The sequence below is a fragment of the Schistocerca nitens genome, chromosome 3 (assembly GCF_023898315.1).
Source record: "Schistocerca nitens isolate TAMUIC-IGC-003100 chromosome 3, iqSchNite1.1, whole genome shotgun sequence".
NCBI lineage: Eukaryota > Metazoa > Arthropoda > Insecta > Orthoptera > Acrididae > Schistocerca > Schistocerca nitens.
Genome location: NC_064616.1, coordinates 387,193,183 through 387,220,782, shown reverse-complemented (window position 1 = coordinate 387,220,782; position 27,600 = coordinate 387,193,183).

Below are 27,600 nucleotides of genomic sequence, written 5' to 3'. Positions count from 1 at the left end.
AGACAGATCCTGATTTGGACAGTTGGCCTGTATAGACAATTGGTAAAGTCTGTGTAAAGTTACTTAAATAATTCATTTGAAGTACTATATAATAACAGCAGCTGAATAGTATAAGTTAAGGACCCATGGCAGTTTTTCAAAATAGCTGTTGCTCTCATAGCAAACATATGTTCATTAATTTACACAGAAAAGCCAGAGAAACTGGTACACCTATCTAATATTATGTACAGCCCCCGCAAGCACACAGAAGTCCTGCAACATGACATGGCATGAACTTGACTAATGTCTGAAGTAGTGCTGGAGGGAACTGACACCATGAATCGTGCAGGGTTCTCCATAAACCCTTAAGTGTACAAGGGGGTAGAGATCTCTTCTGAACAGCACGTTCCAAGGCATCCCAGATATGCTCAATAATGTTTGTGTCTGAGGAGTTCGATGACCAGCAGAAGTCTTTAAACTCAGAAGAGTGTTCCTGGAGCAACTCTGTAGCAATTCTGGATGTGTGGAGTGTCACATTGTCTTGCTGGAACTGCCCAAGTCTGTCAGAATGCACAATGGATATGAATGGATGCAGGTGATCAGGCAGGATGCTTACGTATGTGTCACCTGTCAGAGTCATATCTAGATGTATCAGGGATCCAATATCACTACAACTGCACATTACCACAACATTACAGAACCTCCACCAGCTTGAAAAGTCCCTGCTGACATGCAGGGTCCATGGATTCATGAGGCTGTCTCCATATGTGTACACGTCCAAGAGCTCGATTCAATTTGAAATGAGACTCGTATGACCAGGCAACATGTTTCCACTCATCAACAGTCCAATGTCAGTGTTGACAGCCCCAAGCGAGATGTAGTGCTTTGTGTTATGCAGTCATCAAGAGTACACGTGTGTGCCTTTGGCTCTGAAAGCCTGTATTGATGATGTTTCATTGAATGGTTCACGCTCTGAAACTTGTTGATGGCCCAGCACTGAAATCTGCAGCTAATTTGCAGAAGGTTTGCACTTCTGTCATGTTGAATGATTCTCCTCAGTCGTCATTGGTCCCGTTCTTGCAGGACCTCTTTCTGGCCAGAGCAATGTTGGAGATTTGATGTTTTACTGGATTCCTGATATTCACTGTTACACTTGTGAAATGGGTGTACAGGAAAATCCTCACCTCATCACTACCTTGGAGATGCTGTGTCCCATCACTCATGCGTCAACTATTAACACCACATTCAAACTCACTTAAATTTTCATAACCTACCGATGTAGCAGCAGTAACTGATCTATCAAATGCAGCAGACACTTGTTGTCTTACATAGGCGTTGCTGACCAAGATGCCCTGTTCTGCCTGTTTACATATCTCCGTATTTGAATACACATGCCTGTACCAGTTTCTTTGGTGCTTCACTGCAGAACTAATGACCATAATAATGTAGTTTGAGTAGATTAGCACTAATCATATTTTGTTTTTTGTCTACATTACAGAATTAGCAAGCAATGGTTGTTTCTGCCTGTCAGTTTATTTATTTATTTATTCATTCATTCATTCATCTCTCCAGGGTTCTACATGCAGTGATATAGGATTTGTCACTGTAATACATTGAATATAAATAGCTCAAAAATATACATGCACACAGAAGAATAAGTGAGCTTTTACAAGGATAGGATAGATGGTCAGCCATGGCCTTGTTGAAAGAATCAGCCCAGCATTTGGATGAAATGATTTAGGAAAGCCTAAATCAGGACAGCTGGACCAGAGTAAACTCCACATTGCGAATGTGAAGTTAGTGTCTTATTGGATTCCATGCCTCATTCAGTTAGTTACTATTACACACAGCTTGCTCCAAATAACTTATAATATTCAACATAGTTTTGCTCTTCATTCCTGCACATGTCAAAGACACCACCACTCATTCATAAACTAAGAACATGCTGCTATGACCCTTGAATTAACTCCAGTATGCTCAGAAAATTGACACCATTTGTAAATTGAATCATTCAATTACCCTGAAGGGGTTTATGTATTATGCTGATGAATGAATGAATGAATTTTCAACAATATCCTAAATGCAAGGGGGGAAGAAGATGAATGTGTAATGCCCAGTGTCCTGTAAAGTCTTCTGGAAACTGATGAAATCTTATGCTAATACCTTATTGCACCAGTTTCTACACACAACCATATTTCACTTATTCTTGTAGTGTGTTTCTCACTTACATATGTGATGGGCCACATGAGAGACGTGTACATTAAAGTTATTATAAACATACATATCTTTTTGAATTATTCAGTAATACAACTCACATATTATTAATAGTAAGTTGCCATGTCTTTTTATTATTACATGAAGCCTCCAGGCATGTCAGATAAAAATTACAGTACCATATGTCATACACATAAATGCTAATTACGCTAGACTATCACATTAGTAAATGAGTTATAAGAAAAAACAAGTTACAGATAACATATGAAAAAATAAATGAGTTAAAATTAAAAACAAAATGGAAATATGCAAAAAGGCCAGTATAAGAACTATTAAACTTTATTATTTTATACTAAATAGTGGATCAAAAACAGTGGCAGTTTTGAAATGGCTGGTAAATTTTTGTTTGTCAGTTACTGACATAGTTTTGATTCATTTGCAGGAATATTCTGATTGTTGACTCAGGTTGAATTTTTCACATAGAGCAGTTCACTTGTGCAAAATGTGTGCTTGCAGGGTGACAACCGATGTGACCCCTCCACAGTGAGTGCAAGACTCACATCACTCACCCGCCTTACATTTTTAATACACAACTATGCACTTCACATGTGGTTTTGCTTAATCATTGTGAATATTTCTTGTTATATTCACCCCAGAGTAACCAAATGGGGCAAGTGATGCTTAAATGTTGCATTTTATGCAGATAGATAATTTTGTAGCAAATGAAAATATTTCAGTTAGCTTTGATTTCTGTAAGTGAGCCATAATGTGCCCTATGTGATGAAATGAGGGAACTCTCGAGTTAGGCCAGTTTATAGCAGCCTCAACGGGTGGCCCAAGAGAAAGCCAGTGGACACGCCACCCCTAGCAGACGGCATGCTTTGTATAGATTGGGGAAGGAGGTGCTCCCTCGTCCCGCATCGTAAGACTCAAAGCTGCAATTTCTCCACTACATGGAAAGCTGACCCAGACTCCATTTCTTTAGTGTACAGAAAGCTTGTTTGAATTCTTCCTTTTTATTTTTAATTCTCGTTACTGTTCTGAGCAGTCTCTGGATTGTATTTAGATAGCATTTATTTAGGGAAATATTATGATAAATTTTTAAAATTAATAATTAATATTTTACATATACATTATTAACAGTCAACATTAATGATTACTGTTTAATGTTTATTGTAAATGTTTAGATTTAACATGTATCGTTTCTGATTAACTTTACATGTTTATGATTAATACTGAACGTACACATTGGGATAAAATCTTATACTTTATTTTGTCATTTTTCATCGTTAGTTTGATTTAGCTAATGGTATGTTTGTTACAGTAAAGAGCATTTCCCCAGACAGACGAACGCTATTGCATCTTTTAAGCCAAATGTAGTGTTTGATACTCCTGTTACTTTTAAACAAATTGTTCTTTACTTGTACCAATACAGCACAAAGTTATAGGTTTAATAATGACTATAATGGATGACAATTATGAATTAATAGATTTAATAGTGCTGATGTAACTGTATTTTAGAGATGTGTTAAAGTGATCTTTCTACACAATATACATGAATAAAACCATACGCTTTCTATTTCAATCATTTCAGTAAATAAAATAATTAATAATAATTTAAATTTTCCAAATGAATATACAGCTGGTAGCATAAGTATTGGTGATGCAGACTCCGTTTTTTGCAACAAAGGTGCCGTATTATCACAAAAGATTCTTGGAATGAGATTCTGCAGAAACATTCTAATGTTCCATTAGTGATGGAGAAGCCTAAAGAATATCTCAACTTAAAATGCCTCCCAAAAGCCAGCCATTGGTTGAGATTTTGTGATGTGGGGGGATGATTCCTGCATACTCAATGTGTGGAGGGAAGACTGGGGATTGGGGGAAATTTTGTTGCAGGAAGATGATTGGGCAGCCACTGCTGCAGAGTAGGAGAAACTGACACTATGCTCAATCTGAGAAAAGGAGATTCGAGTTCTGACTGCTTTAGTGGGCAGTGGTATTACTCTGTCTTATCCGCCATGGATATAGACAGTAGTTTTACCTGTCTGGTAGCCAAGACAGGAACACGGTTTTTACCACACATCTTAGCAGTTGCAGCCCCATGGTTCAGCTGCATAGCAACTCCTTGAGCAATGCAGGCAGTCAACAACAAGACTGGGTACAGTATATGCAGCACTGGAGTACTTTGATCAGCCTTGTGTTTTTCTGGTTAGCGCCTTGCTCCAGCTCGCTAGAGTGATAGAGATAGTGACATTTGATTACCAGTTCACATCTCTCATGATTGTCACCTTACCTAATTTATTCTGATAGATTTGTGATAGGATACACGTAGAATTTTGTGCAGTACATTTAGATAGGGAGAGTGCCAGCCATCACAGAAGCTATTTCCAAGTTTACTGAGTAAATTTTAACTGTTCTCTTCTTAGGGAAAACTTTTGATAGCAATATAATTAATTCGTCTCTGATGAACTGAATAAATTCAATAATTATTCTGGTACTCACAGCACTTATCTGTTCAGAATACTTGCTCCTTAGCTCCCACCAATCATTAAATTGGGAAGGTTATAAAAAAAAGTAGAAGATTTATGAATTTTATATGAGGAAGCTGGTCACACTCAACTTAGTTGTATAGCAGGGTTCAAATAGCAGGCCATGAAATTAAATGTGGGGCTCCCTTGGGTTAATTCTTTGAGTTTTGATTCTAAATTGTAATCACTTGGGTACTAAATTGCAACTTTCCTGTGCCGACTCAGTGGACAGTTCCCGTGCTAATCATGTAAACTTTTTATCAGAATGGTGAAAATTATGCAGCAACTGTTAGGTGACTTAGTGTGATTCTAGAGCATAATGAGGCACCAAATGAATCAACTGTTTGCAGACTTATGAAAAAGTTCTTTGAGATGGGTAGAACAGTAAATCTAAAAAATCCTTGGTGTCGTCATTCTGGCTAAAGTGAGCAGAACATTGTGGTGGTTCATGGCAGTGTGGCTGTTAGCCAAATCAAATCAATTCATCACAGTGGAGAATCTCCATTACCACCTCTACAAAATTCAGTTGACACAGCAGCTGAAAGTGACAGATCACCAGAAGAGATGACAGTTTGTTGACTGGATTCTGAGAGGACGACAAGAAGATGACAGCTTCACAAACAAAATCATCTTCAGTGATGAAGTACACTTCCACTTAAATGGCTTTGTGAACGAGCAGAACTGCCATATATGGAGGACAGAAAATCCTTGCATGATCCAAGAAAGGGAAATACGTACTCAACGAGTGACTGTTCAGTGTAGCTTTTAGTTGGTGGCATCATTGTCCCTCATGTTTTTGAAGGTGAGGCAGGACAAGCTGTGACAGTCAATGGATACAACTACCATACAATGATAAGGAAGTTTTTCTGGCCTCACTTGGATGGAATGGACATTGAGGAGTTGTGGTTTCAACCAGATACTGCCACCTGCCATTCTTATATATGCCTCAAATTTTCATACATGAAATGGAAAGGTTAGATGTACATGTTTATGTATTTTGTTTGTGTTTTTGTAAAAATAAACTTCTTACTTTGGTGTATCAAAATTGGTGCTCTTATTGTATCACCCTTTAGTATTGATGTTACTGTGACTGTTTTTTTTTTTCCTGAATCCTTTCTAAACTGACTTTAAAACTGCAGGTAACTGTTTGTACAGAAATATCCTGACGTGTCTCGTACTGCTGTGTCCTTTATACAGCCATTGATCAACTATGAAAACATCACTGGAATTATGGATTTAATGATGATGGTGTTCATTTTTAGTTTTGTAAAGATATGCTAATTTTCTTGAAATTGTCATACTGTTTCACACATATAGATACATGATAGTGGAAAGTCACTGAGTGGCTTAAAGAGGTATTGAGTAGAAAAGAGACAGACTTGTTACATTATTTTCATTATTCACTTCACCGATAGCAAATATATTTTTGTGAGAACTGTGCCAAAATGGGATCTAGTATGGGATTACCACATGTTCAAGCCCAAAGTAGGTTAATTTTATTGTTTCTGTGTCAGGGACTTTACTGAGAATACTGAAAGCTTAGCACAAACTGTTCAGTCTATTTAATAACTTCTCTTTATGTTTGTCTCACTGTAAAATGTTGTCTGTGTACATGTCCCTGAATTTTTTGAGTACACTTTGGTGTATGTGCACATTTTCAATCCTGACATTATCTATCACTGATGATAACTTTTATGATAAGTAAAAGTTTATGTTAACAGATTTTTTTCCTTATTCAATAGCAGCTTTTTGGTGTTTAGCTCAATAAAGTAACATGAGACACTGTGTGGTCTTTGTAAACATCAAGTAATTGGTATCGGCTTTCCTAAAAGATATGACCTGTCTTATTGATGTAACCAACTTGGACAGCGAGCTAGAATTATCTCAACTGTCTGAAGTCAATGCATATTTGCCACCCACACCACCAATGGTGCTGCAAGCAGTGAGTGGCCACCACAAGACAAATCTCAGAAAGAACCCATAGACTCGAGGTGATCGCTGCATCACCTGATGGCATCCTGTGGCTGAACTGGCAGATATAAGTGGGCACTTCATCAGGAATGGCAGTTCTTGTTGGGGATCTGTATGATCCGCATATTATGCTGGCTACTGTGTGATGACAACTATTGCCTCAGAACCAGACTACTCTTGGACTGTGTGATTCTTTAGTTCTGGTTCACTATTTGTGTATCCATTGAATATGAAGTAAATGTGCTGGTAAGTGTAAAAAAATGTTAGCAAGTGTAAAACTCAACACTTGCTTTTCATATGTAAATGTAGAAATAAAGAAAGCAAATAAGTTATGTAGAAAAATCTGCCAGGCCTTCCCCAGAATGCACTTCCTCACAATAGATGATGTGGCCAGAGAACATTACACAAGGCATGACATCCATTTAAATGGAAGGGAAAATCTCTCTTAAGTCAAAAAATTGTACATTTGGTTAGCAGTGAATATGCTGTTTAAAGATCAAACACCTTACCTCAAGCTGCTGAAAAGGCTCCAAAACCAAGAAAGTGTACTACAAGCTCCCACTACATGCCCCTACTGTACACAGAAGGGCAAACAGACCATTCACCAATGCTAAAGGTAAACACAGCAATAACCAAACAACACCAGCCACAGAGACAAAAAACAAGGAGCTCTCAGCAACAGAAATTACACAGCAGGGCGCCCAAGGTATACAGCAGAAGCATGGAAGCATCTAGTCAGGAAACATCAATGACATAATTATGGTGTTTCATCCAATCAATCTCAAGAGCTTGAAAGTTTTTCTGCTGCGGTATGCACAAGTGAAAAACTAGAGCAAAATGAGTCCCAAATAGAAGCAGTGATTTATGGCTGGTATCCTCATGACCACAGCAACATGCTGAAGTGGGCAAGTGTCCAACTGTGACATTGCTCACAATATAGATATATCAGCTGTAAGTGAATCTACAAAAGGACCCACATCACAGTAGTGAAGGTGGCTCTATCAATCTTACTATTTTTCCCTAAAATATCAGATAATTGAACAATAAATTAATATTTTTATCTGTAAATCTACATGATATGAGCCCTGTTAACTGTGCACAAGTTCTATGAACTACTGAGCACCATACGACAGTTAAAATTGAGGGTCTGCAGCTTAATGGGTATAATTTAGCTATGCATTATTGTAGAACAAGTAGATAGAAAGGTGGTGCTGTAATTTATGTTAATAACAAAATTATTTATACACATTTATATCTAAACAAATTTTGTACAGATCAATATGGTAGGTCATTGGCACTGAAATTACTACAAAAGACAAAAACAGCTACAGTTCCTCTGGCAGGAAAGTTTTTTATTTTAGTGGTAACCTAGAATCTCTTTTGGCTTAACTTTTTTTGAAAATTAGAAATTTAATATATACAGTGGACTTATAGGTTAACTTTTTAACCGAGAATAACTGTAAGACTGATCTACAGCATTTAGTGAACTCCTTACAAATTGGTGCTATGGTTAATATACCTCATTAGAGTTACAGAAAACTGCCAAAGTCTCACAGACAATATTTTCATAGACAAGACAACAGTACAGGTATAAGCCAAGTCATAAATGTATTTTATGATCATGATGGTCAACAACATCAATTTTTGCAGCAAAATTTCCCACACCTATCAGTCCTTTAGATGTATAAACACTGACACTCTTTCTGCCTTCAATTACCATTTGTCACAGGCAGATTGGGATCCAGTATATAGGGTAACTACTGTAAATAATAAATTTATGATTTTTGTAAATTAATTCATCTCTCTATTTGAAATGACTTTTTCAAAAAGCACTGCCAGGAAGAATATTGAGGTTTCTGCTGGTAACCCTTGGGTTATTGAAGGAATTCAAATTTCTTGCAGCACTGAGAGGGAATTACCTGTCTCATTTAGAGTATCAAATGATCCCCTTAAAAACCATATTATAAATTGTACTGTAAAGTTTTAGAAAGTGTGATAAACAGCTCCAGATCTTTTTGTGGCTGCAGCAATGTCAGAGATTTGATGTTTTATTGGATTCCTGATATTCACGGTACACTCATGAAATGGTTGTATGAGAAAATCCCCACTTCACCACTACCTTGGAGATGCTGTGACCCATTGCTTGTGCACCAACTATAACACCACGTTCAAACTCACTTAAATCTTGATAACCTGCCATTGCAGCAGCAGTAACTGATCTAACAACTGTGCCAGACACTTGTTGTCTTATACAGGTGTTGTCTCAGTGCTGTATTCTGCCCGTTTACATATCTCTGTAGTTGAATATGCATGCCTGTACCAGTTTAATTGGTGCTTCTGTGTATATGTTCAGGAAACTAGATAAAAAATCAATAGTCTCATACCACAGTGAGGAACTTGAAACTTTCAGCACAAGGAAGGAGCATGTAAAGGAACTATGGCTCATGTTAAAAAAAATAATTGACTGATTGATATGTACCCAGTAAAACAGTTAGTAATGGAAGGGATCCTCCATGGTATACAGTCACTGTAAAGAAACTTCTAAAGAAACACAGTTCACTGCATAACAGGTGTAAAACAAAGTGTATGGCTATCGATAGAGAGATGGTGAATGAAACGTGTTTGGAAGTCAAGACAGCTATGCCGGATGACTTCAATGACTACTGTAGCAGAATAATGTCAAATGATATTTCACAAAACCCAAAGAAATTCTGGTCATATGTAAAGGGTGTTAGTGCCACCAAAGTTAGCGTTCAGTCCCCAGAGAAAGAGACAGGAACTGAAACTGGGGTAGCAAAGCAAAAGCTGAAGGAACATTTTCAAATGTTCCTCTGCGAAGGAAAACCTAGGAGAATTGCCCCAGTGTAATTCTCATACCACTGAAAAGATGACGGAAATCCGTAGTAGTGTCACTGGTGTTGAGAAACAGCTGAAATCATTAAAACTGAACTGAGCTCCTGGGCCTGATGCCATCCCTATCAGATTCTATACAGAATTTTCAGCTGAGTTAGTCCCTCTTCTAACTGTAAATTATCATAGATCATTTGAACAAAAACCATGGACAGTTCTTGGAAAAAAGCACAGGTCACTCCTGTCCACAAACAAAGGTAGCAGAAGTGATCCACAAAACTATTGTTCAATATCCTCGACACAGATGTGTTGTAGAATGTTAGAACATATTCTGAGCTGAGACATAATAGAGTACTATGAACAGAATTACTTCCTTAATGCCAACCAGTATGGATTCTGAAAACATCAATCATGTGAAACCAACCTCGCAGTTTTCTCACATGACATAGCGAAAGCTTTGGATCAAGGCAGTCAGATAGCTGCAGCATTTCTTGATTTCCAAAAAGCATTTGACTCAGTACCACACCTACACTTATTGTCAAAAGTGTAGTCAGATGGGGTATCAAGTGAAATTTGTGACTAGATTGAGAACTTTTTGGTAGGGAGGACACAGCACTTTATCTTGGATGCAGAGTTATCATCAGATGTAGAAATAACTTTATGTGTGCCACAGGGATGTGTGTTAGGACCCACGTTGTTCATGTTGTATACCAGTGACAATACTAATAGTAACCTCAGACTTTTTGCAGATGATGCAGTTATATATGATGAAGTACTGTTTGAAAGAAGCTGCATATATATTCACTCAGATCTTGATTAATTTCAAAGTGGTGCAAAGATTGGCAGTTTACTTCAGATGTTCAGAAATGTAAAATTATGCACTTCACAAAATGAAAAAAAAAAAAAAACATAGTACCCTATGACTATAATATCAATGAATCAGTTTTGGATTCTGTCAACTCATATAAATACCTGAGTGTAACACTTTGCAGGGATGTGAAAGGGAATAATCATATAGGCTCAATTGTGGGTAAAGCAGATGATAAGTTTGGGTTAACTGGTAGACTACTGAGGAAGTGCAATCAGTCTATAAAGGAGATTGCTTACAAGTCACTCATGCAACCAGTTCTGCAATATTGCTCAGGTGTGTGGGACCCATACAAAACAGGACTAACAGGGGATATTGCATGTATACAGAGAAGGGCAGCACAAATGGTCACAGGTTTGTTTGATCCATGTTAGAGTGTCACAGAAATGCCAAAGGAACTGAACTGGAAGACTCTTGAAGATAGACGTAAACTATCCCGAGAAAGTCTATTAACAAAGTTTCAAGAACCGGCTTTAAATGACAACTCAAAGAGTATACTACAAGCTCCTACATATCACTCACATAGGGATTGTGAGGATAAAATTAGAATAATTACTGCATACACAGAGGCATTCAATCAATTATTCTTACCATGCTCCATATGTGAATGGAACAGGAAGAACCCCTAATGACTGATACAATGGGAAGTACCCTCTTCCATGTACCTCAGGGAGGTTTGCAGAGTATAAATGTAGATGAATACAACATTCATTGTGGGCTGAATTAGTAGTACTTCCTTTACAATAACTTGGAGAATCATACTACATATTATTTTTATGCAAAATATGTAAAATAAACAGGAGAGCTCCTCTTTCCTTCCATTCACACAATTGGATAAGTGGGAACCAAAGAAAGAATCATATTTTACATTTACCTAAAGTTCCCAAACAGTTGATGTGTTGAGTACGAAGGAGTTTAGAACCACCAAAAAGTGTCTTTCTCTCATAACTTATTCACAAGTTAAACTAAAAATTCTTTAATATTTCACCATATCTATCTGGAGGTGTTTTCATGATAGAGAGGAACAATAGAGAAGTACAGGGCATTTCACATACGATGCCCGCAATGAATCTGGGGCTTCCCCTGTCCATATGTCACTGGGCCCGATCCTCAGACAGTGACACTGTGCATGAGCCACCTATACTATGAGACTGAGTGTACAGGTGTTTTCTTTTGAGTTGTTTGTCAAGTTTCCATTCACTGTGGTACACACAGAGGATCAAAGAGTGTTTCTTGTGTTGAACTATGCAAAACAGCATCTAATGTGGAATGTTGGCTTGCATTCATAGCAAAATTTCCCAGTGTGCACATTCCTAATGATTCAACGGTACATAGATTACTGAAGAAATTTGAAGAGACTGATCCACGTTACACAAATGAAGGTCTACAGAATCCAGTGTTTTAACTGAAAATAAATTAGATGATGTAGGAGAGGCCTTGGAAAAAACCCAAGAAAATCATTGTGCCATTTAGCACTTTGAACTGGCACGTCAGCAGCATCTGCTCATTGAGCTGTGCATTAACTCACTCTGAAGCCATACAAAATTACAGTATTGCATCAATCAACTAACTCAGATATTGCTGATCACTTTCATTATTGCAACTGCCTGCAACACTCTGTGCATGATTGGGACATTGGTCCTGAAATGCTCTTTCTTTCTGATGAAGCATGGCTGCATTTGTCAGGCTATGTAAATTTGTAGACAGTCAGTGTTGGAGGTCCAAAGGTCCTCATCAGTTACATCAACAGCCTATTTCAACTCTACAGATAGAATAATATTGAATCTAATGATCTCTCTCCTAATTGCTGATGGATAAATAATTGATGAATGACAAATGGAGAAGATAAAACCTTTTGTTTCCACCAAATAATTATTCATTCAGTAGCTACTGAGCCCCCAGGTGCATCATCATGAGTAATAAATTGTAAAGCCAGAAAAACACTGTTTACAGAGCTTCCACTACATGTGGTTGGATTTTTGCAGTGTTGGCTACATTGCAGACCAGAGACCAACCAACAGTTCTGTCACATTAACCCTAAAGAAAGTAAATACTTTTAGATTAAAGGATACTACTTACCGGAAAGAGGGGGCACTGAACTGCCAATGAGCCCATACAAAGGAAAGAAAACTTGCTAGTTTTTGGAGTTATTCTTTAACAAGTCTCCCCCCACCCCATGCACACACATACATATGAGTGGATGATGTATGTAAGGATATCTTCCATCTGTGTAGTTTCTTTTTATGTTGCTATGACAAAAATCTCAATTTCAATGACTGCTTCATAACCTGGGCCATGTGGATCCCTCTCTCCACCACCAACTTCTTTGGACTATGTCAATTGTCAGGCCCAGCCTGGCTTTGTCAACCCACCTCTTCAGCTGTGAAAACATGTCCCTGGCTCAGCCATGCCTGCTCCTAATGTCACAGTAGGATGTGTGCATGTGGTCACATCTCTTTACAAAGTTTCTCATAACCATTTCCAGGATGTACTTTCTATAAATCCATGATGTGATAACAGGAGTGTGGTAAGCAATTGGTGCAAGACGACTTATTGGACTAATCTTTTTCCCTGAAACTATAAACTCCTATAAGTATGTGGAGAATATCCTGCATCCTTTTTTATAGAACTAACACCTAATGAAAAGACCTATGGTTATTCTATGCAGGATAATGCAAGACAACACACCACCAATACTTCTACAATGGTAATATCATTTCACAAATTTCGGCGACCAAAATTCAACGAGCATTTGGTTGTGTGTTCAAATGTTTTCAGGCAGCTCTTGTTATAAAGGGACATCATTTGGAGCACCTACTGTAAATAAGAGTATATATTAACTAAATATATTAAAATTAAAGTGTCAGAAGGCATGCTCATACAGCCTAACGATTAGGATTACAGGTTGTGAAATGCAGGAAATCTGGAATTGAGTACTGTATTTTATGGACTATAAAATGCTACAGACTATAAGACACACCTTAATTTTTAAGCAGTTATTTATTAAAAAAATAACATTTTACCATTTTTATTATTAGACTGCAAAGCCAGACTTTAAAAAATTATTTTATGAAGTAGAACTGATCTGTAAAATCCCTGAATATCATCATTTGAACATTCTGCTCCTTCTCCTTCTTCCTCATTGTCAACATTGCTGTCCTCTTGATATATAAGACTGTCTTTACTGCCATCAAGTGTGTCACATACGCCGCACTTTTTGAAAGATTTAATGATAACATCTTCTCTCACCTTATGGCATGACTGTTTTATCCACTGACACTCTTGTTTGATTGCAGACAGCAATGACATTGTAGACTGCAGTAACACATCATAGGCTAGTGTACTAAAACAAATTTGCAATGCCAATATTATCAACTGCAACTGATATGGACGCACAAAAAGTAGCATATACAAGCTACTTTGGACCCATTACGGGGTATGGTTTTCGTTTTTTTTTTTTTTTTTTTTTTTTTTTGGGGGGGGGGGGGGGGTAACACATCAAACATTGTGCGGATACTACAAACACGGAAAAAAATCGTTCAACATATTTGCACTGTAAAACACACAGAACCAACTTGTCCATTATTTAGAAAACAAGATATTAACGCTGCCATCCCTATATGAGATGATTATCTTTCTGTACACCAGACATGAATTATTTGATGGAAAGCATTCACATGATACAAGAAACAAAATTTCATGCTCTCCACCTACTGCTGCAAACTGTATGCCCAGGGGTCTCAATACATGGGAATGAAAATTTATAATAAATTAAAAGGGAGCAAGTTCATGCACATGAATTTACATCCTCTTAAGAGAAAGCTACACTGAAAAGCCCAAGAAACTGGTACACCTGCCTAATATCGTGTAGGGCCACAACATGACATAGCAGGCCCTCAACTAATGTCTGAAGTAGTGCTGGAGGGAACTGACACCATGAATCCTGTGGAACTGTCCATAAATCCCTAAGAGATCTCTTTTGAACAGCACATTGTAAGGCATCCCAGATATGCTCAATGTTTGTGTCTGGGGAGTTTAGTGGCCAGTGGAAGTCTTTAAACTCAGAAGAGTGTTCCTGGAGCCGCTCTGTAGCATTTATGGACGTGTGGGGTGACACATTGACCTGCTGGCACCGCCCGTCGGAATGCACAATGGACATGAATGGAGCAGGTGATCACACAGGATGAATTCGTATGTGTCACCTGTCAGTCATATCTAGATGTATGATGGTCCCATATCCACATTTAAACCTAAGAATTCGACTGAGTCAACTTCTTCTATATCTTGATTGTTGTAAACAATCTTAATCTGCTCACATTTTGACTGGTTTTTAATTGCACCATGTGAGTTTCAGATATTTTTAGATCAACCCGTTTACCTGAAACTAAGTTTCTAAGGTGCTGACGAGGGTAATGATCACAGATTTGAGGATTTTTTTCCGAATCCTGATTTTCACCTAAGATGGAAATATCATCTGCGAATAGAACTGACAGGGATCTGATATTTACAACATAGAAGAGAAATAGAACTGCAGCTGGAGTGATATAGGACTGCCAATACATCTGGATATGACTCTGACAGTTGATACGTATGTAAGCATCCTGTCTGACCACCTGCCTCCATTCATGTGTATTGTGGATTCCAACGGACTTGGACAATTATAGCAGGACAGTGCAACACCCTACACGTCCAGAATTGCTACAGAGTGACTCCGGGAGCACTCTTCTGAATTTAGACACTTCTGCTGGCCACCAAATGCCCCAGACATGAACATTATTGAGCACATCTGGGATGCCTTGCAACATGCTGTTCAGAAGAGATCTCCACCCCCTCATACTCTTACGGATTTATGGACAGTCCTGTAGGATTCATGGTGTCAATTCCTTCAAGTACTGCTTAAGACATTAGTCTAGTCCATATCATGTTTTGTTGTGGCACTTCTGTGTGCTCGTGGGGGCCCTACATGACATTAGGCATGTGTACCAGTAGTTTCTTTGGCTCTTCAGTGTACATAGAAAGGGCTCCGAATAAATGCAAGGCAGCATGTCAAATAATAAAACAAGGGGACACACCCAAATGTACACAAGCAACTTCACTTGATCCTGAGTAATTAAATCATTGCTTTTTAAACTCAGTTAAAGAAACAGGAAACAATATTAAAGCAAACAAATTTCTCAGCAGCGGACCTGACTGGAGCTCTACTGCCAGGTGACCAGGTATTTCAGTGTACTACTATCACATCTGCAGATATTATGAAAGATGTTTCCAAATTTTAAAATTCTAAAAGTACAGACTGCTACTGGCTGTTGAACGACGTCATTAAAAAAGAAATACAATACATATGTAGAATTGTGGACAGTTGGGAATGTGAGTCTCACGGGAAGCATGCAAGGGATAAGTCCCTGCAGTCGCGCTATTCATCTGTGTCCTCGGTGGCTCAGATGGATAGAGCGTCTGCCATGTAAGCAGGAGATCCCGGGTTCGAGTCCCGGTCGGGGCACACATTTTCAGCTGTCCACATTGAGGTATAACAACAACACCTATCAGCAGCTGAGGTTGTCAGTTAGTCATCATTTATTTCAGGGAAAAGCTGCACGGTCATCAACAATAACTGTTCTTTCGAGAACAAGTTACTGTCTTTGTATATATAGTTAAAGGCTACCCAGCCATTGACCTTTGTCTGTGCGAATGCGCACAGGTTGCCCTAACTCTTACGGGAATCGCCAGCGCATGCGCGAGTAGTGAGTGGGTGGGCAAATGTCTATAAGGTACAATACATATGTAGAATTGTGGACAGTTGGGAATGTGAGTCTCACGGGAAGCGTGCAAGGGATAAGTCCCTGCAGTCGCGCTATTCATCTGTGTCCTCGGTGGCTCAGATGGATAGAGCGTCTGCCATGTAAGCAGGAGATCCCGGGTTCGAGTCCTGGTCGGGGCACACATTTTCAGCTGTCCACATCGAGGTATAACAACAACACCTATCAGCAGCTGAGGTTGTCAGTTAGTCATCATTAATTTAGATACACCAAGGCACAGGAAGGAAAGAACTGGAAATTCTCACAAAGTGCACCCAATCAAAATTTTCAACAGATGACCAATCTATGTTCGGCCTATGGATCTAAAAATGTTTAAACTTATGTGGTACAGCTGGATATCAGATCACACATTTTACAATGTTAAAGAATTCTTTGAGATGCCTGTGGAGGATATTAGCATTTAACAAATTTTCCTTAGTTTATTGCACTTTTATGTGCTGTGTTTACATTTTGAACAATTATGTTGATATGTTTTGTATAATTATGTAGCCAGTTGGCATTCCACAGGGTTTACACTTTACTATATTATATCATAAGGTATTCACAAGAGCTCTTAGAATTTTTCCTGTTGTGTACTTGATTTGTGATGTGCTTAATAGGTGTATTGTAGTTAATTGAAATCAGTTTATTTTATTTTATTATTATGTATGCATATGTATTCATGATTCTTCCCTTTCATGGCTCTTGACTTTTGTAACTGCCATCTTGTTCATGTACAAGTTATATATACCCTTTAACTCCCTGTATTTTACCCCTGCCACCTTCTGAATTTCAAAGAGCACTTTCCAGTCAATATTGTCAAAAGCTTTCTTCAAATCTACAAAAGCTATAAATGGAGGTTTGCTGTAAGTTAACCTGTCTTCTAAGATAAGCCACAGGGTCAATGTTGCCATGCTTGTTCCTACATTTCTCCAGAATCCAAACTCATCTTCCTTGAGGACAGTTTTCCCATTCTTCTGTAAATAATTCATGACAGTATTTTACAACCACAACTTATTAAACTGATAGTTTGGCAATATTCACACCTATCTGGGTAAATCAATGGGCTACTACCTACATGTCAGGCACTGGCTGCCACCTCCGACATTGGCAATCATCATGTGACTGGCTCATAGACGCGACAGTCACTCCGTGTCCACTAATGCGAAGCATGGTCACCAGGGGGAGACACCATGGGTGAGTGCCCATGCACAGTGTCTGTGCACTTGCCTCCCAGCACCACCTGTGACATACTGTCTATATACACAATTGCCACCTGGTGATCGCTTTGTCTGCCCTCTCTCATCGTGCTGTCTACTACACTAACTATAACTGTACTGTATCTGTCTTGCCACATGGCTATGCTAGATATTGTATCCACTGTGAACTACTGTTTTGTGAAATAATGAAATACACTTGTCGTGGAGATGTTGTCATGTGTTATTTTGTGTGGTGACTTGCAGCACCCGCTTTATTGGGAATGGAATTATTACATTCTTCTTGGCGGGGAGGGGGGGGGGGAGGAGGGAGGGAGGAGTGTGTGTGTTACATTTTTTTTGTTTTTTTCAAAAATAGTGTGTAAATAATGATCTGTCATAATTTTTATTATGGTTTGACTGTGCTGAATGTTTTTGTGTAATTTTTTATGTTGCAGTATCGAGGTTGCTATATTTGCAGTATCTATTGTATAATTCGATAGAGGATCATGAAACACAGCAAGATGGAGTAACTCCATTTGCCATAATCCTACTTCTTAAATATTTTTTTCCTTTTCTATTTCCTATTTTATACATAAAACTTGTGCATTAAATATATGAAAGTTTTGAATTTTTGCAACAGCTGTATATTTTTCAAAACTTTATTATTTCGTATATTTTTTAAAATAGTCTGAAAATTTTCTTCAAATTTTGTACGTCTGTTCTCTATATGCACATCTGCTGGCTTTAGGTTTTGACGGAATACCCCTACTTCTAGCAATCTACAATATGTCATCCATTACTCAGTACAAAATGATTGAGCCTCTGTGTCACAGTATAGTATGTATAAACATAGTTCAAGTATTCTAAAAAGATTTTCACTGCATTGTTGATGTCTTTCTCACAACAACTGATGAAAATTAAAATTTTGTAGGTCTTTAGTGTGTCTCACTTTGCACATCTAGTTGTAGTTGTTATGCAAGAATCAGTTTTTCTGTACAGTAACTGATGTTTCACTGGCAGAAATAGAGCCAAAAACTGTAAACAGGTTGTCTTTAAGACTGATCCAAATAAAAAGTTCTTCATTGGATAAGCTGTGCTAACTGAAAATTTGAGGTACGTAGATTGAGACTCAACCATTATTTTTGGCTTTTTGGCAAGAAGTCAGCTTAACTTAGGAAATCTGTGTATACCTTCAGGCCTGACTCAAACGTTCATGCTAACTAATGTTTCAGCTGTAATTTCTTAGTTCTAGTACCAAGTACTGACTCTGTCACAAGCAATACATATCAAATGAATGAAATTAAATTAGTAGGGCAGTGGGGATAAAAGTACAGATGCAGTGGCATGAAGGGGGATCAGTAGACACCTTTCATATATGCTAAGCTCACTGTGTAATGAATACGTTGCGTTAAATGAGTTTGTTGGAGACCACTACTCAAATCTACACTTCCTGCTTTTCACAACCTGTAAGCCTAAACAATATGCTATGTGAGCATGCTGTCTGGCACTAACTTTCATTTTATTATACTTAGATCATTTAATATACAGGGTGTATGTTAAGTCTGGGAACACTTTCAGTTATTTATGGCACAAGAACTAAACATTGTACTGATATCATACATATTGCATTTTGAAGAGAATCTATGAACCTTTTTTTTACAAACATTTGATATGTGAACCGTGAGTGACCCAGCAGATGTCAATGTGGTTATCAAATTCTTACCGCACCTATCCCAGCATGGCATCGTCAGCTGTGGAAGTCACTTCCTGTATTCTCTCCCAGAGCTCTGCTACATCACATGGTAGAGGTGGTACATACACCAGATCTTTAATGTGTCCCCACAGAAAAAATTCACACGGAGTTAGATCTGGTGATGGGGGAGGCCATTTCAAGAAACAGCTGTCCCCTTCTGTAACACGGCTGATCCATCGATGTGGCAGCTTTGTGTTCAGGTACCCACGAACTTTCATAGACACCTTCTGTCGCAGGGCTTTCCACACTGTCATTGAAGCTATTTTAAGTTCACGGGATGCACAATGCAATGATTTCTTTGGACTCCTTATGAATGTGTCTTGTATGCACTCCACATTCACTTCACTCACACTGGGACATCCGCTTCTCTTTGCCAGGCGCAAGCAACCCGTCGTAACGAGCATTTGTTGCGCCAGTGGTAAATAGCCTTCCTTGTTAGTGGCTTCTTACCACACTTGGTTCTCAACATCTGTCGAACAGCTGTAGCACACTTGTTTTTGTTGAACTCCCAACACACAGAAAGCTCACTCCGCACCTGAACTTGCCAAGTTTGTGACTAGTGCTGACTATTGGCAAATTACTAAACTACGCTGTGGCGGTACACATGGAAGAAAAAACTTTCAGGGTTTCTTTTCAAAATGACATATGTATGATATCTGTACAATGTTTGGTTCTTGTGCAATAACTGAAAGTGTTCCCGGACTTTATGTACACTCTGTATATCACTCACGATATGGTATGCTGTGGTCCCATCACCACTGTTGCCCTAGTAGTGCCATTCCCACATACTCTGTGTAAGCACCTATGATATTAAGGTGACTTCAAACAAAAACCAAGAAATCCAGGTTTGAGTAAGAGTTGAGCACAAATTTTCAACTGTCACAACATATTCATTACACTGCAGGTTCAGCATAACTGAACTATTTCCACACATACTGTTCCAGGTCAGCTTGAAGGTGAGAATTAACAGTAGTTAGTTAACATTTCCCGAAGATAAAAAATACACAGATTTAGATCTGGGGAATGAGGATGCCAGACAATTACCAGACGTGTTCTTCGTTTGGTTTCCTAAAGCTGAAGAAGAGAGTGATACAAAACTTGGGCATGGGAAGGTAGTAAGGATCAAACTCGAGCCACTGGCATATCGTACACTGTCATCTATACAATGCGAACTGACAGTAATTTATCTGGCACAGTGGTTGAATTTATGTGTTTAATGGCCTGATTGTGTAATATCAATGCTAGTTAACTCAGAAACAGCACAATGTACAGAATTTTTTTCAACATTTATTTCTCAGAACAGTTTAATCTGCAACACCCTTACAAACTTTTCAGATTCCTTCTGACCACCATTTATATAGTCTCTACAGTGCATTAGAACTTTAAGATGAGGTGTTATCAGTATCTGTTGTATTTTTGTTTTTTTTAAGGCACTTATTATATTTTTACTTTCATTAATAGCAGCTGGAGCTATACAGATTGGGTCATATATGTTGTGGTAACCTCTTTGTAATAAATTCATGGTTGTATTTAAGGAAACCTTACAACTCATGTGCTGCAGTTAACAAGTAATTGTTAAATATGTTAGAAATTGTTACACGGTCATCATTACAGCTTCTCTCTCTCTCTCTCTCTCTGCTTCTGACATTCCATTTTTTTTTTTTTTAATTTTGTTCTTAGTTATCAATTGCAGTAATATATGAGCTTCTGCATTAGTTTACCAAACTTTTTAAAGCTTTACAGTACAATTTACAATAAAATTTTTCAAGAGGATCATTTGATACTCTAAATGAGGCATGTAATACCCTCGTACTACTGCAAGAAATTTCAATTCCTTCAGTAATCCCTGGGTTACTGGCAGAAACCTCAATATTCTTCCTGACAGTTCTTTTTGAAACAGTCACTTCAAACAGAAAGACGAATTCATTTAAGAAAATTTAAAATTTACGTTAGTTATCCTACACAGTGGATCTCAATCTATATGTGAAAAAAGTAATCAAAGGCATTTGTGTTTACACATCTAAAGGACTGATAGGTATAGGAAACTTTGTTGCACAAATTGATGTTGTTGACTTTAAGCAGTTGACCATCATGGTCAAAAAGTACATTCATGACTTGGCTTATACTTGCACTGTTGTCTTCTCAATGAAAATACTGTCAATAAGAATTTTGCAATGTTCTGTAACTCTAATGGGGATATTACCCATAGAACCATGTTGTAAAGAGTTCGCTAAATGTTGTAGATCAGTCTTACAGTTGTTCTCAGTTAACAAGTTAACCTTAGAATCAACTGTAACTATTAAATTTCTAGTTTTCGAAAAAAGTTTAGCCAAAAGAGATTCTAAGTTACTCAATAAAATACAAAACTTTCCTACCAAGGAACTGTAGCTGTCCTTTGCAGTAATTTCAATGGCAATGACTTTACCATATTGATCTGTACAATATTTATTTAAATACAAATCTTATAAACAATTTTGTTATCAATATCAATTACAGCACCACATTTCTCTCTACTTGTTCTACAATAATGAGTAGCTAAATTATACCCATTAAGCTGCAGCTGCTCAAATTAAATTGTCATATGGTGCTTAGTAGGACATAAAACTTGTGTACAATTAACAAGAACTGAATCATGTACATTTACAAATAAAAACACTAATTTATTTTTGAGATGTCTGATATTTTAGTGAAATATACAAGGGTTGGAACTTTAATAATGGCAACTAATTATTTACAGCTTGTACAAAACAGATACGTGTTTCAAAGTTTTACTGACCTTCAAAGTAGTCACCAGCATTGTGTATAACCCATTGCCAGCGATGTGGAAGTTGTAGGATACTCTTCGCAGTGCCAGTTGTGTTGACAATTTGAGCGACGCGGTGTATTGCCCGACGAATCTGTAGCAGTTCTGAAGCGAGTGCCGTGAAGTGTTTCCTTCAGTTTAGAAATCGAGTTGAACTCACGAGGGCTTAAGTAAGGGGAGTGCAGTAGGTGGTATAGCGCTTAGCAGCCTCATCAGTCAAACAAATCGGTAATAGCTTGCACTGTACGTGCTTGAGCATTGTCCTGCAAAATGATGGTGTGGTCTTGCAGATCGTGTCATCTCTTCTGCCTCTAAACTGGTCGTAGGTTGGGTTCCAAAAATGAACAGCATAGAGACAGAAGTGATGACACTTTCTGCAGGACCTTACCATCATTTTGCAGGACAGTGGCCAAGCATGTACAGTGCAAGCTATTACTGATTTGTATGACTGATGAGGCTGCTAAGTGCTATACCTCCTACTGCACTCCCCTCACTTAAGCCCTCATATGTTCAACTCAATTTCTAAACTGAAGGAAACACTTCACGGCATTTGCTTCAGAACTGCTACAAATACATCAGGCAATACACTGTGCTGCTCGAACTGTCAACACAACTGGCAATGCTAAGAGCATCCTAAGACTTCCACATCACTGGCAATGGATTAAACACAATGCTGGTGACTGATTTGAAGGTCAGTAAAAGTTTGAAACATGGATCTATTTTGTACGAGCTGTAAACAAATAGTTGCCACTATTAAAGTTCCAACTCTCGTATTAGGGTTGTTAGAACCACCTTCACTGCCCTGATGTGGGTTCTTTTGTATATTCACACCACTTTTCACTGTTTCACTTAGAGCTTGGATGACTATATTGTGACGTATGTTGCAGTTGAAGGCTTGTCCACTTAAACATGTTGCTGTGGTCTTCAGGGTGCCAGCCATAAGCAATCACTGTTTCTCCCTGGGACTCATCTTGTTCTAGTTGAAACACATGCCATTGTTTCACTTGTGCACACTCCAGGAGAAGTACTTTCAACCTCTTGAAGTTGATTGGAGGAAACATCATAATTATGTCATTGATGGCTCCTGACTGGATGCCTCTGCTGCTGCTGTTACTGTTGCTGTAGGCCTTGGACACCTCCACTGTGGAATTTCTGTTGCCGATCGCTTCTGTATTTTTTAGTCAGTGACTGTCCTCGTTTGGTTGCTGCTGTGTTTACTTTTAGCATTGGTGGATGGTCTGTTTGTTCTTCTATGCAGGGTAATCCACTTTCTTGCATTTTGGAGCTGTTTCAGCACCTTGAGATGATGTCTTGGGACTGGTACACAGAATGATTACTGTTTACTAAATGTACAATTTTTTGACTTAGGAGCAATTTTCCCTTTCCACTGAAATGTGTGCCCCATCTTACGTAATGTTCTCTGGGCATATCAACTGTTGCATAGGAGTGCGTGTTTGGTAAGGCTTGGCAGATTTTTCTATATAACTTATCTGGTTTCTTTATTTCTTCATTTATGTATGAAAAACAACTGTTAAGTTTACACTTACTAACACTTTTTATTCCATATTCAGTGGATAGACAAACAGTGAACCAGAAGTACAGACACACAGTCCAAGAGTAGGCCAGGTCCAAGGCGGTAATTGTTATCACAAGACAACCGATGTACTATGTGGATCTTATGGAGCATGAATGAGAACTGCTATTTCCAGCAGAGTATCCACTTATTCGTAGCTTGCAGCACCATTGGGGGTGTGGGTGGCAAGTATGGATTGATTTTGGACAGTTGTCCACTGTCCAAGTCAGTTAAACCAACAAGAAAGGACATATATTTTAGGTACGCCCATAAAAATTACTTGATGTTTACAAAGACTACATAGTGTCTCATGTAAACAAGGAGTGTCTTTATTGAGTTACTTACAAATAAGGCACTACCGAATAAGAAAAAACTGTTAACATAAATTCTCACTCATCACAAAAAGTATCATCAGTAACAGATAATGTCAGATCGACAATGTGTACATACACTAAGAAGTAACCAGAAAATTCAGGGAAGTGTGGACAGATGATACTTTACAGTGGGACAGACTTAAAGAGAAGTTACTAGACTGAACAGCTTCTGCTAAGCTGTTAGTATTCTCAGTGCAGTCTCTGACACAGAAACAGTAAAATAAACCTACATTGCACTTGAACATTTGGTGGTCTCATACATCATGCCATTTCAGTGCATCTCTCTAGAAAAATATATTCATTGTGTGAAAGTGAATTATGAAAATATTGAAAAAAGTCCCTCTCTTTTCTATTCGATACCTCTTTGAGGAACTCATTGTCTTGCCACTGTCATGTATCTATAGTTGTGAAACAGTATGCTTCATTCAAGAAAATATGCATATGTTTACAAAAAGCAAAGCTGAACACCATCATCATTAAACCAATCATTCGAGTGATGTTTTCGTAGCTGATCAATGTCTGTGTAAAGGACACAGCAATAGGAGAAACATGAGGGTGTTTCTGTACAATCACCTAATAGCAATTTTAAAGTGTGTTTAGAGAAGTCTCAGGGAAAACAAATGTCACAGCAACACCATTTTTATTCTACAGATGAATTTGTGAATGTTAGTATAAAATAATGAAGTTTAACATCTTTCATGGATGCCTATGTGTATATTTCCATTTTGCTTCAACTTTAGCTGATTTATTTGTTACATGTGATATCTGTAACTGTGTTTCTTATAATAACTCATTTACTAATGTGACAATCTAGAGTAATTAGTATTTACATACATAATGTGCGGTACTGTAATTTTTACCTGACCCTCCGGGGGTGGGGTGGGGGGGGGGGGGGGGATGGTTCATGGAAAAAAAAGACCATTGCAAGAGCAATTATTTACTATTAGCAAAGAGAGTCTTCTATTACTGAATCATTCAAAAAGTATGTATGTTTCCACTAACTTTAATGTATACATCTCTCATGTGATTAGTCACATATCCAAGTGTGAAAACACACTATAAGAACGAGTGAAATATGTTGATGTGTAGCAAGTGAAGCAATTAGGTATCAGCATAAGATTTCACCAGTTTCCAGAGGACTTTACAGGGCAATGGACATTAAACATTCATATTCCTACCTTCCCCCCATCCCTTGCTTTCAGGATACTGTTGAAAATTCAATCATTTATTCGACCTTATATTTGAGAGGATGGAGCTTGCTCTGACCAGCCATCCTCATTTAGGTTTTCCTAAATTACTTCAGGCAAATGCTAGGCTGGTTCTTTTATCAAGGCCATGACTGTCCACCTGTCCTGTCCTCATAAAACATACTCATTCTCTGTGTGTATGTAAATTTTGAGTCATTTATATTCATTGTATTACAATGACAAATGGTATATCACTGAATGATTATACCTGGATGAATGAATAAATAAATTTACAGACAGAAACAACCACTCTCACTAATTCTGGAATGTATACCACCAAAAAAATGACTGGTGCTAATCTACTCAAACCTGATAATTATGGTAATTATTAATTCATGTATGATTACTAGAAGAAAAACAGCTATTTTGAAAAACAGCCATAGCTCCTGCTGTTATACTACTCAGCCGCTATTATTACGTAATACTTCAAACAAATCATTTATGTAACTTTCCACAGACCACTATCAATTGTCTATATATGACTACTGGCCCAATCAGGATCTATCTAGTATGCAGAATTTACATTTGTGGTCTAAGTATTTTGACGAATTGTAGGAGTGGCTAATTTGGTATTCTTTCCTCCATTTTTAAATATTTTGGAATATTCATTCTCCTTCCTGCTGTCTACTGGCGCTGTGTTGCAGACTTTTGCATCAGAATACAAAACGCATTTTGAACGCTAGAGATATATCCATAAGCTATAAAGGAATTATTTATAATGAGAGTATTGTATTTGTGAATCACTAACTTCATCATAAATTTGCTCTTGTTATTAACCACAAATCCTGTTAGGGTGTTATATCTATTGCCATGTAGGTGTAAGAATCCCTAGATCCCTGAAGATGATATGCAAGAGTTTTGGTTATCAGATTTACTCATGACAATAAACATTGCTTTATTATCCTTGTTGAAACATTGAAAGTGCAATCAGTGTCATCTTTTGTCTGAATACACACTTAACATATTCAATTACATACCTAATATACATGGTGTAATATTTTAGATCATCATTGTCTATCAAGATATAAAATTGTCTGTCATATTGCACATAATATATTCAGTATTGACACATACAAATTTAATCTACGTGAAACTACATTAGTACTTATGATCATCTTTAAGACACAATTTGATCTCTTCTACTGTATAAAACGCCTTTTCTCTAAGCCATTTCTGTGTGATGTTTTTAAACACACGAAGCACCACATTGTGTACTGGTACTTGCAACATTTTAAATACACTCCTGGAAATGGAAAAAAGAACACATTGACACCGGTGTGTCAGACCCACCATACTTGCTCCGGACACTGCGAGAGGGCTCTACAAGCAATGATCACATGCACGGCACAGCGGACACACCAGGAACCGCGGTGTTGGCCGTCGAATGGCGCTAGCTGCGCAGCATTTGTGCACCGCCGCCGTCAGTGTCAGCCAGTTTGCTGTGGCATACGGAGCTCCATCGCAGTCTTTAACACTGGTAGCATGCCGCGACAGCGTGGACGTGAACCGTATGTGCAGTTGACGGACTTTGAGCGAGGGTGTATAGTGGGCATGCGGGAGGCCGGGTGGACGTACCGCCGAATTGCTCAACACGTGGGGCGTGAGGTCTCCACAGTACATCGATGTTGTCGCCAGTGGTCGGCGGAAGGTGCACGTGCCCGTCGACCTGGGACTGGACCGCAGCCACGCACGGATGCACGCCAAGACCGTAGGATCCTACGCAGTGCTGTAGGGGACCGCACCGCCACTTCCCAGCAAATTAGGGACACTGTTGCTCCTGGGGTATCGGCGAGGACCATTCGCAACCGTCTCCATGAAGCTGGGCTACGGTCCCGCACACCGTTAGGCCGTCTTCCGCTCACGCCCCAACATCGTGCAGCCCGCCTCCAGTGGTGTCGTGACAGGCGTGAATGGAGGGACGAATGGAGACGTGTCGTCTTCAGCGATGAGAGTCGCTTCTGCCTTGGTGCCAATGATGGTTGTATGCGTGTTTGGCGCCGTGCAGGTGAGCGCCACAATCAGGACTGCATACGACCGAGGCACACAGGGCCAACACCCGGCATCATGGTGTGGGGAGCAATCTCCTACACTGGCCGTACACCACTGGTGATCGTCAAGGGGACACTGAATAGTGCACGGTACATCCAAACCATCATCGAACCCATCGTTCTACCATTCCTAGACCGGCAAGGGAACTTGCTGTTCCAACAGGACAATGCACATCCGCATGTATCCCGTGCCACCCATCATGCTCTAGAAGGTGTACGTCAACTACCCTGGCCAGCAAGATCTCCGGATCTGTCCCCCATTGAGCATGTTTGGGACTGGCTGAAGCGTCGTCTCACGCGGTCTGCACGTCCAGCACGAATGCTGGTCCATCTGAGGCGCCAGGTGGAAATGGCATGGCAAGCCGTTCCACAGGACTACATCCAGCATCTCTACG